The sequence below is a fragment of the Micropterus dolomieu genome, linkage group LG01 (assembly GCF_021292245.1).
Source record: "Micropterus dolomieu isolate WLL.071019.BEF.003 ecotype Adirondacks linkage group LG01, ASM2129224v1, whole genome shotgun sequence".
Lineage (NCBI taxonomy): Eukaryota > Metazoa > Chordata > Actinopteri > Centrarchiformes > Centrarchidae > Micropterus > Micropterus dolomieu.
Window position 1 is genome coordinate 53,530,304 of NC_060150.1, and position 16,792 is coordinate 53,547,095.

A 16,792-nucleotide genomic window follows, 5' to 3' on the forward strand; every position below is an offset into this window, starting at 1 on the left:
GCTGAATGAACAAAATCAGATTACTGAAACTGGCAGAGAACATAAATGACACCTAACCAACAGACGGAACCCAAGCATGGTGGTGGGAAACTAACACAGGAGGGACAGGAACAGAACCAAAGTACTAAGGCAGACACCGAGATAACAGGACAGATCAGAACCACCACACAGAACAAGCAGAAGACAGGATACAAGACCACAGACAGACAGGACTGAAACAGACACAGAGAAACCAAAATCAAAACACCGAGATAATAATATAACACAGACAAGCTCGGGGCAGGATCGTGACAACAATAATAGGATGATGTTATGAAGCGGCAGTTCTGAGCAGGATATTTTTATTATAATTACAGAATATGACAGTAGTTTGATGTCTTATCATTATGCAGCTATTATTTTGAAATGGTCAGGCTACAGCCTACTCCTTATTTCTCTAATAAATACAGAAACAGGAGGGGAGAGGTCACATTAAACTAGAAATAAAATATGTAAAAAGTATTGGTATCTTCTGGAAAAAATAGCTGGTTTTAACAGACCTCTACGCACTAACTCAGTACTCATGCAGTCTGTTGAAGGGGCATTATGGAATTTCCAGCGGCCTCTAGCTGTGCGGTTTTAAGATTTCTACCAGGCGTGTGCTCGTACGCGTGCTCGCTTGAACTCATGAGCGAGCATATTCCAGAACACAACCACTTTCATACAGAAATCCTGCAATAAACGCAGGAACACCAGAATGCAGGCTGGATTTATTTATTTATTTATTTATTTATTTATTTATTTCAAGCAAAATAATGTGACAACAGAAAAGATACACAATAATAATAACTTATACACTTATGCTTGAAATGGAGTGGGAAGAAGTAAAACTTCAAAGGTTTTTATTTGTCACATACTCATGCAAGATGCGCAGTGAAATGTGATGGTGACATGTACTGTACTTCTGTCTTCAATTGAAATAAAAAATAAAGAGTAAGATAAAAGAATACAATAGAATACAATAAATACAAAACAACAAAGATTTTAACAAAAGTTGTAATTAAGTTATTATAAGTTATAATTAAATTATGGTTATGGATACTTTACATGTGCAATAGTTATGAATGAAGAATATATATATATATATATATATATATATAAGTTAAACCTAGATCATCAGCCAGATGTACAAATGTTAAAGTACAATGGCTGGGATAAAAATGTTAAAAGTGTACTAAAAGTTAAAAAGTGTTCAGAGTGCAGGGCTCTGATTGCCACAGGGAAAAAACTGTTCCTCATCCTCTGTGCATTACAAACAGTTTATTGCAAGGGTGATGGGGATCCTTGATAATCCTTCTGGCCCTGTTTGTGCAGCATGTAAAGTCATGCAGAGGGGGAAGTGTGGTGCCTATGGTCCACTCCGCGGCTGTGGCTTTTCACTCAGACATGTTCAGGCTCTGTTACTTCAACGTTCCCGTCTCAGAGGCAGATCAACACAGGTTACTTCATTCAGTGCAGCGAGCCGCATATCGGCACAATCCTCCCGAAAAAAGGCAGATTGACACATTTGCTTTTTGCCGTTACATCCATTCTTACAGGCTAAATCAACAGTGGTACACAGGATAGTAACATGGGTCACGTTAGTTGGTGAAGTAATGTGGAAAATGATAAAACTTTGCACTGGATAACATTAGCAACTGCTTGGCATTAGCTGGCAAGCTAACGTGACTTTCTCTGTGTTTCTCCAGCTTTACTAATGCTCACTTTGTTCTTACTCAACATCATCTGGACATGTTTGGTCTGAGGGGCTTCAGCACATAAAACTTTATGGTTGTTTTTTATCATTATGTGGAGTCTGTGTTTTGCTGTGAGAACGGAGAAAACAGGCGTGTGCTTCATTTCTAAGTGAGTTTTGAGCCCACTGACAATAAGGCAATGAACATTTGATTAATTTCATTGAAAAACTTACATATAGTCCCTTTAATACTGGGGGCCAATCTGTTGGTTCATTGTCTCCTGTGCTCATACTGGCTGAGGCTGGATGTGGATCAGCTGTTCTTGGACTGGCTGATGACCCAGCATCTACTCTACTGACAAACTTCAGCACAGCCCCTGTAGATTATAGATATTTTCTATATATTAATGTTATCAGCTCCATCAGGTCCATTCAAACTGGCTCCTCCATGTTTCCTTCAATACATTTTCAAATATAAAAAAATATTTATAAAATGACTGGGCTGAATATGCGATGCTTATTATTTGCTGAGATGTGCATCCAGATTGGCTAGTCTGTCCAGCTAATTAACATTTTAATATTCACTGTGAATCCACTGCTTCCCATCTTGCATTAGTCCATAGCTAAACTTCACTGTCTTGTTTTAAAATGATGTATGAAGAGTGCCATCACATCCTGTCTGGACTGGACCCACAGATGGTTCTTGCTGGACTGAAAGTTTAATATGAACACATTTTTGCTTTGTAGCTTTATTTACCGAGCTGCAGTAGTTTAGAAACACTGTGGCCCGTTGGTGTTTATCAAACGTTATAGTTATGTTTCATTCAACATTGTTCAGTCACAGTCTGAGAAGTAACCAAGACACAGACGGACAAGAGTAGCGCTGCTGAGCGGAGAGAACACATTTTTACTTGATGTTACTCTCATTGAGTTTTTTTCTTTTCTCGTTCACTCTTCATCCTCTCATCATAGTCGTTAACACTCGCTTTCACCTTTGACATGAGAGTGAGGCGAGGCCGTCCATCTCCACGCTAGAGTGACCTGATTTCTGCGGTGTCGCATCAACTGTCACTCTACATATGGGCATTTTAGCATTGTATTTATGTTTGCTTGAAGAAATGTGTCATGTGTTTAGTTTAATTAGCTTCTTTTATTTATTCTCCCGTCAGAAGAAAGAGGTCTTTGCGACAACAACCTGAGGCTGATGAGACACCACACAACAGAGCAGAGGTACAAACAAAAACATGCTGTTCAGACTGCAGAGTCACCGGTCAGCTGAAAACTCATCTCATAGGTGCATCACATCCTTCTCTACTTTCCTCACCAAATAAAACACATCCTCCTTTATTTATCACCCTCCCTTCTAGCATCCTTCTCTATTTACACCTGATAACCTCATGGCCAATGTTAAGATTAATCTTAAATTCATTTTATAAATGAACAGCCTTTATTTCAGTATTTCTTATAGAGGAAGAAAAAAATCAGACTCGGGTTTACCTGCCAGCTTAAAGAACAGGTTCCCAATTCTCATAAATTTATTAAAATTCATACGTAGTTTAGACCTGCTACAAAATGGTGCCTACCGCCTGAGGCCTTGAGACACACTAGAATAAACAATACACACAGCCTTGATGCAGAGAAATTATTAGTTACTCCCAGTGAAAATTTAATTTTGCCACTGCAATAATTATCGTCCAGTAAGTTGCTCCCTAAGAATGTTCTGTCTTCCTTCTTAAGTTGACGTTAGTGCTGAAAGCTGTGTGTGAATTTTAGCTGTGTTCTTTGTTATGAAATGAAATGCTTTGTGCAACTTGTTTTGGCCGCCGCGCCATTGTTCCTTGATGTTCAGTGCAGAGCTGTAGTGAGCTGAGCTTTGAGGGTCCAACCGAGCTAATGTTAAACTGAATGAATTCCTGTAACGTTACCATTTGATGAGAAATCTGAGCTACAGCTACATGCAATCGCCGCTGACGAGCGGATGAAATTCCCTTTTGGTTGAGAGAAACTTAACCTGATATTGTGATTTATTGAGATAATTTTAAGGCCTATAAGAGGCAAACAGATTACAGTTGCGCTGTGCCAATGACTTTGAATCGAGTGAATTAAACCAGACTCTGGTGATCGATTTTGTTAACTTGATTGAGACACATAAACCATTGTGTTGACTCTCAGGTTAAATTAATAAGGAGTGTTACTCCTTGAGTGAAGGATAGAGCACAGGCTCTCCTTTTCCCCCTTGAATACCTGCTAACATTTAAAGATCTATTGGGTGTTTGCTTGTAACAAAGGTACATAGCCAATTTTATACCCTAACCTAGGATTGCACTGAGTAGTTCTATTAATTTTGATGCAATCTTTTATTCAAAGATTTGCTTATCTAATTTTTGATCTAGCTGTGTTTTGAATAAAAAGCTTTATTCTCATTACTGCTGCAATATCCCAGATTTTGACTTTGTCATTTTGAAGCCTTTTCTGTAGTGCTATTATTTTTGATCCTTGCAGGAATAAGATAAATACAGAATAACATCTTGATTGGAATTTTGTTAACCTTTTGTTGTTTGGACTGATTGGAATTCTGAAACCCACATTTAGCTTGATAATTTGAATTGATTGTTTTCCAACTCAGGTTTTCTTTAATCCCTACCTTGTAAATGTAACTTGGACTCTGACTTTTTATAGCAATTAAAAGTTTGATAACGTTGATAATTACCAAAGGGTAATTAAGATTCAGTTTAATCATTTTTGATTTTTATCTTTAATTTGATCCACTTTAATCAACTTGGGATTTTTGTTCATTTAACTTTGAACTTTGAGTTTATTCTCATTGTCTTTGAACTTTGATTTTAGAAATTTTATTATTTTAATCTCAAACAATATTTGTTCCTATTTTTACTTTGATCTTTAATGACTTTGAGCTTTGATTGTCAAGCTAGTTGTAACATGAACTTTGATTTGATCTATAGCATTTAACTTTGATCCCAAGTGTGATTTAATTTAATTTTTCCTATTTTTGCTTTTTATCCTAAATTTGATTTTTTCAGTTTGGTCATTTAAGTCTGGCTTAAAAGTCAGCTTTCTCCAACCTGACTTCTTTTTCCAACTAGTAAACACATTAGCTGAAGCCCTGCTTAACTGACTGGCTCAGGTCTGCTGTACCAGCTAACACCTGTAGTCCACTTGTGAATTTACTAAAGCAAATTGTATAACTGAGAGTCCATAGATTTTGATCCTTCTTTTCTTCAGATTCCAACCTTCTAAATTAACTTAAAGGAACACATCAACAGCTCCAGGAAGCTATAGAAGCAACACCCATTTATTTTATTTTTTATTTTAATACATATCCTCTGAGTTGACACACTTGTTTGTCTGATTTGGACTCACACCAAAGTCCTTAACCAATCCACTTGAGTACCTGCCTTTGAACATGGCAGACACACGCTTAGTAGCAGCCAGTGGGGGTGACCCACTTGAAAACTTTGACTCCATCTTGGCACACATGACTGAGAATTTGGTACCTGGCTACTCAAGCCAAATACAAGGCACCGACGCGGTGAAACTTGGAACAATTTTTGCAGAGCTGGTAACAACTGCTCTAGCCACTTCCTCAAAGGACAAAGCCTTGTCCCAGATGCTAGGAAAACTAGCTATTGTAATGTCTGCCCAGTCTAAGCACACGCACCAGCTTAAACAGCAGCTTGAAATCACCAAGAAATCACTAAGTGAAGCGGAAGAACGCATCACTGAAAATTGAGCTGCAGGAAAAGACCAATCAGCTTGAAGACTCACTCTTTCAGCAAGAACAGGAGTTAGAGTGGACTAAAAGTAAACTTAAAGACACAACTGAATCCCTTGACCAATCAGAAACCCTCCTTGGACAAGCAGTGGGGGAAATTAAAGAGCTAAAATTACGAGTCAAAGTTTATAGCAAACTTAGAGAAGCTGACCAAAAACGCATGCAAGAAATGCGAAGACAGCTAGAGGATAGGGCCAGAGTACAGCAGGAAAACAAGGAGGAGGAGTGGGCTGAAAACAGAAGAGAGTTCCAGTTCTCATGTGAGACGACCCAACATACTCCCTCCTACAAAACACTCCCACCAGAGAGAGACAAGGCTCGCTCCCCTTTGCCAGCCTCAGGAGGATGGTCTCCACGACCACTCCCACAACTGATCCCACAGGATCATATGACAGAGCGCCAGAGAAATAGCCCTCCACCTACTCAGGTGAAGACGGCTTACTCCCCCCGGCTGCATCCGCCGCCAACTGCTGACCATGACTTAAGCCCCTCTGACAGGGACTTAGACAAAATCGCTCGACACATAACACGCTTCGAGCCTGAGGCTACAGGCTCAAATGAGACCAGTATCTATCTAAAAGATATTGAATATTACTTGCGGAAATTCCCTGCTGCCACCACTGACGACAAGATTTACCTGATCAAGGTGACATCTAGTCGAGAGGTCAGCAGCTTTATTGAACGCCAGCCCAGGTATGTCAGACAAGATTATGACTCGCTCTGCCAGACACTGGTAGAGGAATATTCTCACTTGACAGCACAATCAGTTCTAACAGCTGCACTTGCTGTAAAGCAAGGGAGGCCAGAACCTCCTCAGCAGTACTACAACCGCCTCAGACAAGCGTACTTTGGTACCAAAAATGAGCCTGAGATGGAGGAAGAGTTAAACTTATATCTCTTTATCCAAAACCTCCACCCCACTACCAGTCATCATCTGGGTGTGGCAGCCTGCCCACGCACCCAAACCAGTCGACAGCTACGCGAGTTAGCTACAAAAGGATTTGAAAAGCAGAGACTCACCATGACGAAGCATTCTGAGCCCCATGGTGTCCTCACACTCAGCATCAATTCCCTACAGGTGGAGCCAAAACGAGCTCCTGGTCTTGAAACACCTGCGCAACCTGCATCACCTCCCAGAATTACAGACCTGGCCTGCCTCAGCAAAATGACCATGGTCGACGTCACTCAGAGCCATCTTGGTATGACAAGGGCCAAAATCATCTGAGGCCTGAAACCCATTGGCCCAGGTACATGCCCAACCGCTGTGAAACCTGCCTCTTTCATCAGAGGGGGGGACACAAGCATCACAAATCCCAAAACAATTGGGACAGGCGATCTCAGAGAGCTACACTCCAGAGATCCCACTATAGAGACACAAATAGCAATGACACTGAAGGTGAGTCTGACACACCCACTTTTAGTAAGGAGGAAATTACAGCGCTCAAGCGCCTGCTCCAAACCCTGTCTAAAAAGGAAGACAAGAAGGCAGAGCACTTGGCTGCAGCTGCTGCAAAGACAAAGTCCCCTTCTCCTGACACTTTGTCAAAAGGACCGACATGATCACACAGATGGACTGAGAGAACCACTCCCTCCAGCACACTCCTGGTGGTACAGTCCGACTCAAGTCCAAAGCCACTCAGGGCAGTCTGCCCTCCCAACAGTTCTTGTGTCACCTGACTGAAACAGGAATTTCACAGAAATTCTACCTGCCTGTAACACTTGAAAACATTCTGGTGCAGGAAGCACTTCTTGATTCAGCCGCAGACATCACTGTAATGTCATCAGCTCTCTTCAGGCAGTTACAGGCTGTGACCCACTCCCACAAAGACCTGAAACTACAGACTTGTACTCTTGAGGTCCAGCCACTCGGCCCTGAAAACTTCAATTTGACAGCCATGACATTAATCCATATGTCTATCGGTCCCACGGACCTCATCCACCCGGTGCATGTCTCACCATTTGACGCCATTCCTCTCTGTTAAGGAAGTGAATCACATCGAGCCTTCAAAGGCTACTGTCAGCCTTTCTTCTTTGCCGCTTACCAGCGACTCTGTTACCACAGGCAACATGACCAATGACAGACAGATGGGTGCACAAACTGTCACCGCCTTCTCTGTCAACACTTCACCAGAGCCATCCTCCATGACTTTACATAAAGGCATGACAGGGGGGTCAGACACCACATATAGTCATCCTACAGCTGAACTTGACACCAAGTTTACAGCACTCCCAAGCGGATTTGCTCCCCACCCATCCCGCCCATATGACTTACGACGCCACCAGAACCCAGGTAGCAGGCTTGTCTGACAGCCGCCCTGCGCCAAAAATCTCAGTCCCTGACTCCCTCGGTGACTCTGACTTAATTCGGCTTCAAACTCTTGATCCCGCCATTAGCAAAATGCTCCTCTGACGCAGAGTCTGTCTCCAACAATGAGCTTGATTCCATCCCTGGCTTGAAACACCTTTACCTGCTACACTAAGTTGCCCCAAACTTCCCAAAACACCCATGCAAAAGGGTTACTGTACCCTTCAGTTCCCCCCTTTAGTACAGCCAGAAAGCCAAGATATGGCCCGTTCAATGACCTAGTGGGAGCACAAGAAATCTAACATAGCAGATAAAAACAGTGGTTGGCTCTCTTAATAACACCTATTTAAAACTTAAATAAAAACAGAAACACATTACAAGACATAGCACACCTCTCTTGACTTGCAGCACGTACCCCTCCCCCAGCTGAAGACATGCAGGTGACAGGAAATAGATATTTAAAAATAATCTTATATATTTTTTTAGTTTTAAATCTTTAACCTTTTCCTTTTAACATTATCTCTATATCCATTGCGCAGATTAGGCGTATATAGAGTGTAAAGATTAATATATAAGACATAATAATAGTAGAAAATAGTGCTATTGTAAGTACTTGCATAAAAGATTATAAGAGAAAACAATTTTCTGCCATCACAAAAACCATTTTGAGCATACTTGTGCTTTATCACTCCAAGCTTTGGACCCTCACCACTATGAAGATTCTAATAAAAAATAGGTTTTTAACAATTATTTAACTTAAAATGAGCTAAAGAAATATAATAGATTATTATAAATAAATTACAAATCAAGCCAACCGAATCAAGTACCAAATAAATGGAATTTCTAATGGCTGGTATGATCAGATGAGATAACTGCAGAAAGCAAAACCTACTTTATTGTACATATGGGCACCGTATAAAAAATCAGTTTTAATAATATTTTAAGACTGAAAACTTTTCCTTTCAGTTCCCACATTGGATTAAGCAGCGTTTACTCAGCCATACTTCTGTCACAGGGTTCACCAGTTAAATTGAACAAACAGGACTCAATATACACTATTTAGTAAATAATATGGTGTTAAAAAATATATGTTAAAATATAAATACTACTGACCTCTGTGGTGAGCAGAAGTTAAAAAAAGTCAATACAAAAAACAGACTGATATCAAGCCTCAGGATCACCATTTGTTAAACCGTTTGGTTTAGCAAATTGGGCTGAATACACTCCACACTTTACCCTGCAGATATTTTACTGAATTGTCCTCTCATGCTGCAGTGCAGGAAGTCTTATTTACTACCCAAAGTTATACCTGAGTTCTGTTTGTCTTGTAAGCAGTACATGGAAAATGTAAAAGTCCTCTTGTCTATGTGGCAGGAGACAGATGAACTTCAGTATGCAAGCGTACAGTTCGTTAGGAACGAGTCAGAGGCTCTCTACTCCAACTTCAGCCCAGCTCAGCCCCTCAGAAACGAGGAGGAGCTTGTTTACGCGACCTCCATCTTCAACAGTGCCGCAGGGTGAGCAGCTCTTCACACAGGACAATCTTTGTTGCTGTTTAATTTAAATAAAATACACATTCAGTTTGAAAGCGTCATTTTTACTGTTGTATGTGTCTTTTTTTTTAGATGTTTTTTAGGTTTTTTGTTAAATTTTAATTATTAATTCCTTCACAGAACAAGGCCTCAAGCAGCTGTGGAGGATGTATCTGCCCTGTACAGCAGAGTTAGTAGACGACACTGAGTGTGGTGACAACATGGATCTGTGGTCTGTATTTATGCATGGACTTTCTATGCCTTTTCTTAGCAGGTGGCCCCATTTGATTTTTCCTCAGGACAGACTGGGCCAAGAATGCAGAATCAAGGCAACAATATTTAATTTATACCTCAATTAGAGTAATGAAGGACAGGTAGATTAAATATTAGACATCTCTCTAACAGTTTGAACAAAAACTGAACATTAAAACCTTCATTAAGGTAGAATTCATACAGGACTGTTAAACTGCATTAATTATGGCTCGGTGTACCTAATAATAAATTTCCCCTTTTTCAAGACTATTTTAATTATAAGTTCACGACTGGCTGTAATGTAAGTCAGTCACATTTCTTGTCAATATTCATATGTTTAGTTTGTATATTTCTCTATGTAGTTTTAAAACTGTGAACGTTTCTCATGTTTGCTTCGTCTTGAATGAAAAATAGTGAGTAAGACACAAGGAAAGACCTTTTCTTTCTTTCCTTCCTTGTTTGGCCTGATGAATGACTGTTGGTAATATTCTTTTTAAAATGTATTTTTAGCTGCATTTTAAGACTTTGGCATGGAGTTTGTATTTCAATCTGATTAAACAAAACATTTTTCATTTATTTTTTTGTTATAAACATTTTAGGGCATGCATTAACTTTATAAACAATAGGTTTTGGGGGGTGATATGAATTCTCTAAACTGTGGTTTGCTAATCTGTACGTATGATGGTGCTAACAGAGTTCAAAGGAGGGCAGTTTGTTTCTTATCCAGTTTGTCTTTTAGTAGTTTAAAGCACTGAAGTGGTTGGTGATCTATTGTTTCTCATATACATAGTGTATAGTTCATCCAAGTGTAGTATTTTGTCATTCCTCTCTGTCCGTAATGAACTTGACAAAAGACCAGGGCCGATTTTTTGTCCCAGTCCAGCCCTGTCCACAGCTGTTTGAGGCCTTGTTCTGTGAAGGAATCAATAATTAAAAGGAAGAAAACAGACACATGCAACAGCAAAAATGTGTGATTAAATACTCTGACACTTTCAAACTTGATGTGTATTTTATTTAAATAAAACAGCAACAAAGATTCTCCTGTGTGAAGAGCTGCTGTTGGAGTAGAGAGCGTCTGCCTGGTTACTAACGAATTGTACGCTTGCATACTGAAGTCTATCTGACTCCTGCCACAGAGGAGAGGAGGGATAAAGGTATGGAGATAAGGGTGACCTGGATGGGCTTTTGGTGGTTGAAGATTGTGAATCCTCAAATGTGGTTGTTAGTAAGTGGGGTGGAGACTCTTCCTCTTGGTTCTGATGAATGATCAGATCACCATGATCAGAGCTCTCTTCTGGCGGGAGCTGAGACTGCTCTCCTTCAAGGTTTCTGGCGTTCTTGTTTTGATTCCTCTCGTCTCTTGTCCTTGGCAGAGGGAACAGATGAGTAATGAGAAATCTGTTCTCCTGTTGCACACTACTTGCGTTTAATCGGCATCGGCCGTTTATAACTGCAGATATATGACCATTATAAAAGAAACAGAGGGTCAGATCCTTTACTCAAGTCATGAGTGTTACATAGTTTGCCCACTAGAGGGCGTGCTGCAGCTCCTCTCTTAACAACACTGCGGCACCACTAAAACCACAGAAGAAAACAATTAATCAATAGAAACAACATGCAGGGTGGCTGTGTTAGCGGTGAGTTAGTCATCACATTAATTATATGACTTTAATAATAAAAAAAAAACAGCCCCCATCACTTCTCTCCTGAAAACATTCATGACTTGCTAACCCTACCGTTTTCTTACGGCACTCTCCAAGCTTCCTCCAGGCTCACCGCAGCATGTTTAATGTTATGTGTGAGGGACCAGGCAGTTAGGCATGAGGAGTCAAGAGGGAAATTTAAAGAAAAAGGGTTTTATTTACCAAAAAAATCATTACAACAAAAGATAAAGTTCTGGGCCCATAAAAGAGGTCAAATAAACAAACAATAACTAAAGCTGTGAACATAAGAGACTCAAAAATACAACTGACCTACTATACAACAAACAAAGGGGACTTATTATATATTGGCTGATCAGACCAGTTTTGACACACAGGGGAAGACTAACAACAACACATCATAACTACAAACACAACAAAACTTATGTAAAAACTTATTCAAAAAGAAATGTACATTTACTTAACCTTAACTCAAAAATACTCAAATATAATATAAATCTAAACCCCAAAATATTTAAGGAGAGAATAAAGCCACCCCCCCAGACATAGCAAGCAGTGGTAGTGTCCAATTAGGCCACCTCTCCTATAAAGCTGCTCCTGCTCCGAGCACCAACCCTTTAAGCCTTGACTTCCTGGATCTCTCCTGGGTGTGGCATCCAACACTGGTAAGCTCAGAAACAAGAATTATAACAAAATGAAAATCCAAAAGTAACTAATGGTGTGCGTTCCAAAAGATGCTTCTGTATAGTCAACTAAAATAAAGTATGTGAAATAAACTAAGTGTCCTGTAAGTTTATTTGTAACCAAATAAATATTTACAACAAAATGTCTAATGTGTATGAATGTATATAAACTAATCCTAAAGAACACAACATAAACTCAGTGCATGAGGTTACCGCTCTTCATCTGGTTGTGAGGCCACGGCTGTGGCCATCACATTATGGTAACGTTGTCACGCTCTGCCGGTTGGCCATCCTTTGTGTTGCACTTTTGAGTTTAGTATTTGCCTTAGTATGTTGAGTTTTGGGTTCTGTCCTGTCTAGTGTCCAGTATCTGTTATATAGTCTGCTTGTCATGTCAAGTCTCTCTGTTTTCCTCTGCTCTCTCTCTCTGCCTCGTTAGTCTCATGTCTGTCACCTGTGTTGCTCCCGCCCTGCTCGTTAGTCCCTGTGTGTATATATACCTGGTGTTTCTGTCTTGTCCTTGTCCGGTCATTATTCATGTTTGGATTTCTGTCCTTCAGCCACTCACCTGTAAGTGTGCTCGTTTTTGTTTGTTTATTAAAACCCTTCGTTGAACTATACCCTCCGCCTGTCCTGCCTGTTACCTGTTCGGCTGGCGCTGCTAGCCCTCCGCCTGTCCTGCCTGTTGCCTGCCTGCCCTACCTACCAAGAACTCAGGGACTATGACTCTCCTGGCCTACCTGACCATGAAGGCCAGGGAGTCAGAGGCAGCACGGGCAGCTAGCCTATGGCCTGATAACCTGGAGGCTAGGCTTCTCCCGGAGTCCTCCTTTGAGGGAAGTCGCCTGGCCATCTTTTCGGGTTCCCGTGGTGGTCATCGGAGGCGACCAGGTCACCATCAGCGACCCGTCGGCAACCAACCTGTCCCCCGGCTTGCTATAACGGCTAGCTGCCTGCCTGATTCCCAGCCTGCTAGCGCTGCTAGCTCCACGTCAGACCAGCCTGATCCCTGGCCCACTAGCGCTGCTAGCCGCCTGCCTGATCCCTGGCCAGCTCCTGCTCCCAGGTCTCACTCGGTGGTCCTACCGACACCTGTTGCTGTTCCCTCGTTGAAGGTCCGACTGACACCAGTTACAAGGTCTCCGTCGGTGGCCAGACCGAGCCCTGCTCCTCGGGTCCAGTCTATGGTCTCTAGACCTCCTGTTCCCGTCGGGGGACCGACCAACACCAGCTCCGTTGGTGGTCCAGCCGATTCCTGTTCCCTCGTCGGTGGTCCGACCGGCACCTGCTTCGCCGGGGGCCCAGCCGACTCCTGTTCCCTCGTCGGTGGTCCGACCGGCACCTGCTTCGCCGGGGGCCCAGCCGACTCCTGTTCCCTCGTCGGTGGTCCGACCGGCACCAGCTCCGTTGGTGGCCCAGCCGATTCCTGTTCCTAGTGCTCAGTCGGTGGTCAGACCGGCTCCAGCTCCTCGTGTCCGGGCGATGGTCCCCAGCCCAGCCGTCTCATCGGTGGTCCTCAGGCCTCCTACGTCGGCCTCCTGAATTCTGTGACCCCCCTGTTCTGCCCGGCCTCTTGGGTCGACCTCCGGGACGGCCTCCTGAACTGTTCTGCCTTACCTGCCCTGTTTCCTGGGCATGATCTGCCTGTTGGGTGGTTCCCCCGGACTGTTTTGTCCCCTTGGCCTGCTTGTGCGACCTCCCGAACTCTGTCGCCCCCTTGCCTTGCCCTCTGGCCACCCACCTGAGAGTTCCTGGTCTGGCCCTCCTCCCTCCGCCCACCCTGGCTTGACTTGCCCTCCTCCTGTTCTCCCTCCGCCCACCCTGGCTTGACTTGCCCTCCTCCTGTTCTCCCTCCGCCCACCCTGGCTTGACTTGCCCTCCTCCTGTTCTCCCTCCGCCCACCCTGGACCGGCTTGGGCCTTGTTTTGATTTTGTGCTGTTTTGTTGACCGTCTGGAGACGCTCGTCGGTGGGGGGGTACTGTCACGCTCTGCCGGTTGGCCATCCTTTGTGTTGCACTTTTGAGTTTAGTATCTGCCTTAGTATGTTGAGTTTTGGGTTCTGTCCTGTCTAGTGTCCAGTATGCGCTATATAGTCTGCTTGTCATGTCAAGTCTCTCTGTTTTCCTCTGCTCTCTCTCTGCCTCGTTAGTCTCATGTCTGTCACCTGTGTTGCTCCCGCCCTGTTCGTTAGTCCCTGTGTGTATATATACCTGGTGTTTCTGTCTTGTCCTTGTCCAGTCATTGTTCATGTTACCCCCCAGTCTGTCGTGCATGTACTCTCTGCCTGCCTGTAACCAGCCTGCTTGGCTTGGCTTGGCTTGTCTTGTCTCGTCTCCCTGTACTTTTGGATTTCTGTCATTCAGCCACTCACCTGTAAGTGTGCTCGCTTTTGTTTGTTTATTAAAACCCTTCGTTGAACTATACCTGCTCCGCTCTGTGTCCTGCGTTTGGGTCCTCCAACCTGCCTCCACACCACGATTGTGACAAACGTAGGTTGAGAGTTAGAGGCGATGCTGCTGACAGACGTGATTGTAATTTTTTTTTTCTGAATCAGTGTGGCAGTTCTAGCAAACGGTCCTCATTTGTCCCTAGTTCATCACTTCCATATATTCTCTAAAATCATGTAACGTTACAGCAGCTAACACGTCCGTTGCTAAATTAGCCACAAAGCTAATGCTGTGTTTATCAGTGGAGGAGCGCTAACGTTAATGACCCGTTAAACTATAGTTTCTGACGTATTCTAAACATATCTGCAAGCCTTTTTTTTTTTTTTTTTTGTAGTTTTAGTCGTGTTGGAAATGATTAAACCTGAGCGGACATGTAAATAAATAAAATAAAATAGATTTGTAACATTACAACAGGTTGTAAAGTGAAATTTAGTTTGTAACTCCCTTCTGCTACATAGCAGTCAATATACAGTACAATAACAGAAAAGCAGTAATTAAAATGTTTAACAGATATAAACTATAGTTAATTGTGCAGTGCTCAGGATGAATTTGAGAATAATGTTGTTTTTTTTGTATTTTTTTTAAATCGGTCCATCAGTGGATTTTGGTAAGCACCCTAATGGTTGTGTGCCTCTTCTGGTCCACCAGTTCTAGTCAAACTGGGCATTAAAGGGAAACTTTGGTTAATTTCAACCTGGGCTCTGTTTAAACTGTAATAAACACATATTTAAGCATGATTGATGTTGTCATCAACGAAACCTTTCCCCCCCCAAACTACACTAGATCTTAGGGTTCCTCCACCTGCAAAATCCCACTTTAACCACTCTCAACAAGTCACAACTCAGGTTACCCAGTGTAGTGAACAACGGTGTGGATTTGTACATTTTACATGGAATAAATGTGGAGCTACCCTAAATTCCTTTCTCCTCCCCAGAGAAGATGGGGAGGGGTCAAAGTTGCTTTCTCTAAGTGCTAGCCCAACCATAAAACTGGCACGTTTTTGATTCCGAAGCTGATAACGCGGGGCCTGACTGTTAAACTGACAAAGGGACACGAGCCAGCCATTGGCATCTCCCTGAACAGCCTATCAAAACTGGCCCCACCACACACGTTTCCGTGGAAACTGACCTTATTCTTTGTTTTATTACCACATCAAAGGGATACTCCTTGTCTCACCTAAGTGTGACATTGTCCAGGACACTGAACTTTCAATGTAAAGGGACTGCAGTCTCCAAAAGACTCAAAGCATTTAATTAAATTTAATTAAATCTTTAGTTACCTGATTACGTTTGCCTCTATTTGAGTAGTTATGTTAACTGTTGTTGCTATCTGTTATTAGTGCTGAAAAGAAGTTACTTGTGCAGTGTTTTTATTTTCATCTAATGTAATCAATGCTTGTTCATAATACTTTCTTACAAAATCCCTTTAGAAATGATGACAAAGAAATGTTTTACTATACTCTTAATCGCCAGCTTGAATTTAAGGATGAATCAACAAATTCCCCGGTTCCTAAGGAGAGACGATCTTTGATTTAATCCAAGCTTTCCTCATGTAACCTGAGCTCCCCCAAGTGGGCGAAATAAGTATTACATGCCCTCGTCGGAAATGCCGTTAAATGCATAAATACCCTGACCACTAATGTGACAATTGTTTCCTGTTACCAAATGCCTAGAACGGTACAACCGTTCAACCATTGAGGTTCGATTGTGGAACCTGAGACGCCCCCTGGGAAACCACGCCCCAGACAACAAAAGAGCGACACGCGACCTGCTCGCGCACTCTCTCTTCTCTCTCTTCGCTTCGCTGTTGGCTCTGCCACCCTGCTCGGCCCCTCTGGACGCTTCGGCACGCGCACAGCGTGCCTCGCCAGGCAACGCCCTCAGTCGACCTGCGAAACAAACAGGCCTTTGTTCGCTTGAAGCTACACACCTGAAGTGCCGCGACGTCGATCTGCCTTCAGTTTGTTTTATTTTCTTTATTTCTTTTGTTTGTTAAAGTTATGAGTCCTTTAAGTTACACTGGACTAATTCAGGAACGACCAAGTTCCATTTTAAGCCTTTTTCGTCGAGCCAACTTCACCGAGGTCAGACCAAGCCACGTGGTCTCGCCAGCTACAACGAAGGAAACCTGAAAACAGCCGAATTGCCAGACGGAGGAGGCGTTTTCAATCAGACACGGAGAACCCTGGAGAATCCCTAGCAAAAAGCCAGGATCGGGCAGCTAGAGTGGGACCCGTGCAACAGGCCAAAAGCAGGCTGTCGACAAGCAGTAAGACTTAACACACGTTCTGTGATCAGATGTCCATTTTAACTCCTAAACTATAGCATTAGTTTACTTTCATTAGTTCTTCTATGCCGTATGAGTCAAATGCTTCCCACAATCGAACCTCCAGGCTCATTGTTCA

The 16,792-nt window shown here is 42.6% G+C and overlaps 1 long non-coding RNA gene and 1 pseudogene across 2 annotated transcripts in view; both read left to right on the forward strand.

The window, feature by feature from the left end:
• LOC123970046 overlaps window positions 1-10,593 on the forward strand; it is a 12,987-nt gene extending 2,394 nt beyond the window's left edge. For both annotated transcript variants that reach the window (XR_006824859.1, XR_006824855.1), the window contains 3 exons: window positions 2,884-2,944; window positions 9,187-9,329; window positions 9,486-10,593. This is a non-coding gene — a long non-coding RNA (uncharacterized LOC123970046). The remainder of the gene's footprint in view (window positions 1-2,883; window positions 2,945-9,186; window positions 9,330-9,485) is intronic.
• A 2,069-nt stretch (window positions 10,594-12,662) lies between these two features.
• Window positions 12,663-16,792, forward strand: part of LOC123987299 — a 10,823-nt pseudogene continuing 6,693 nt past the window's right edge.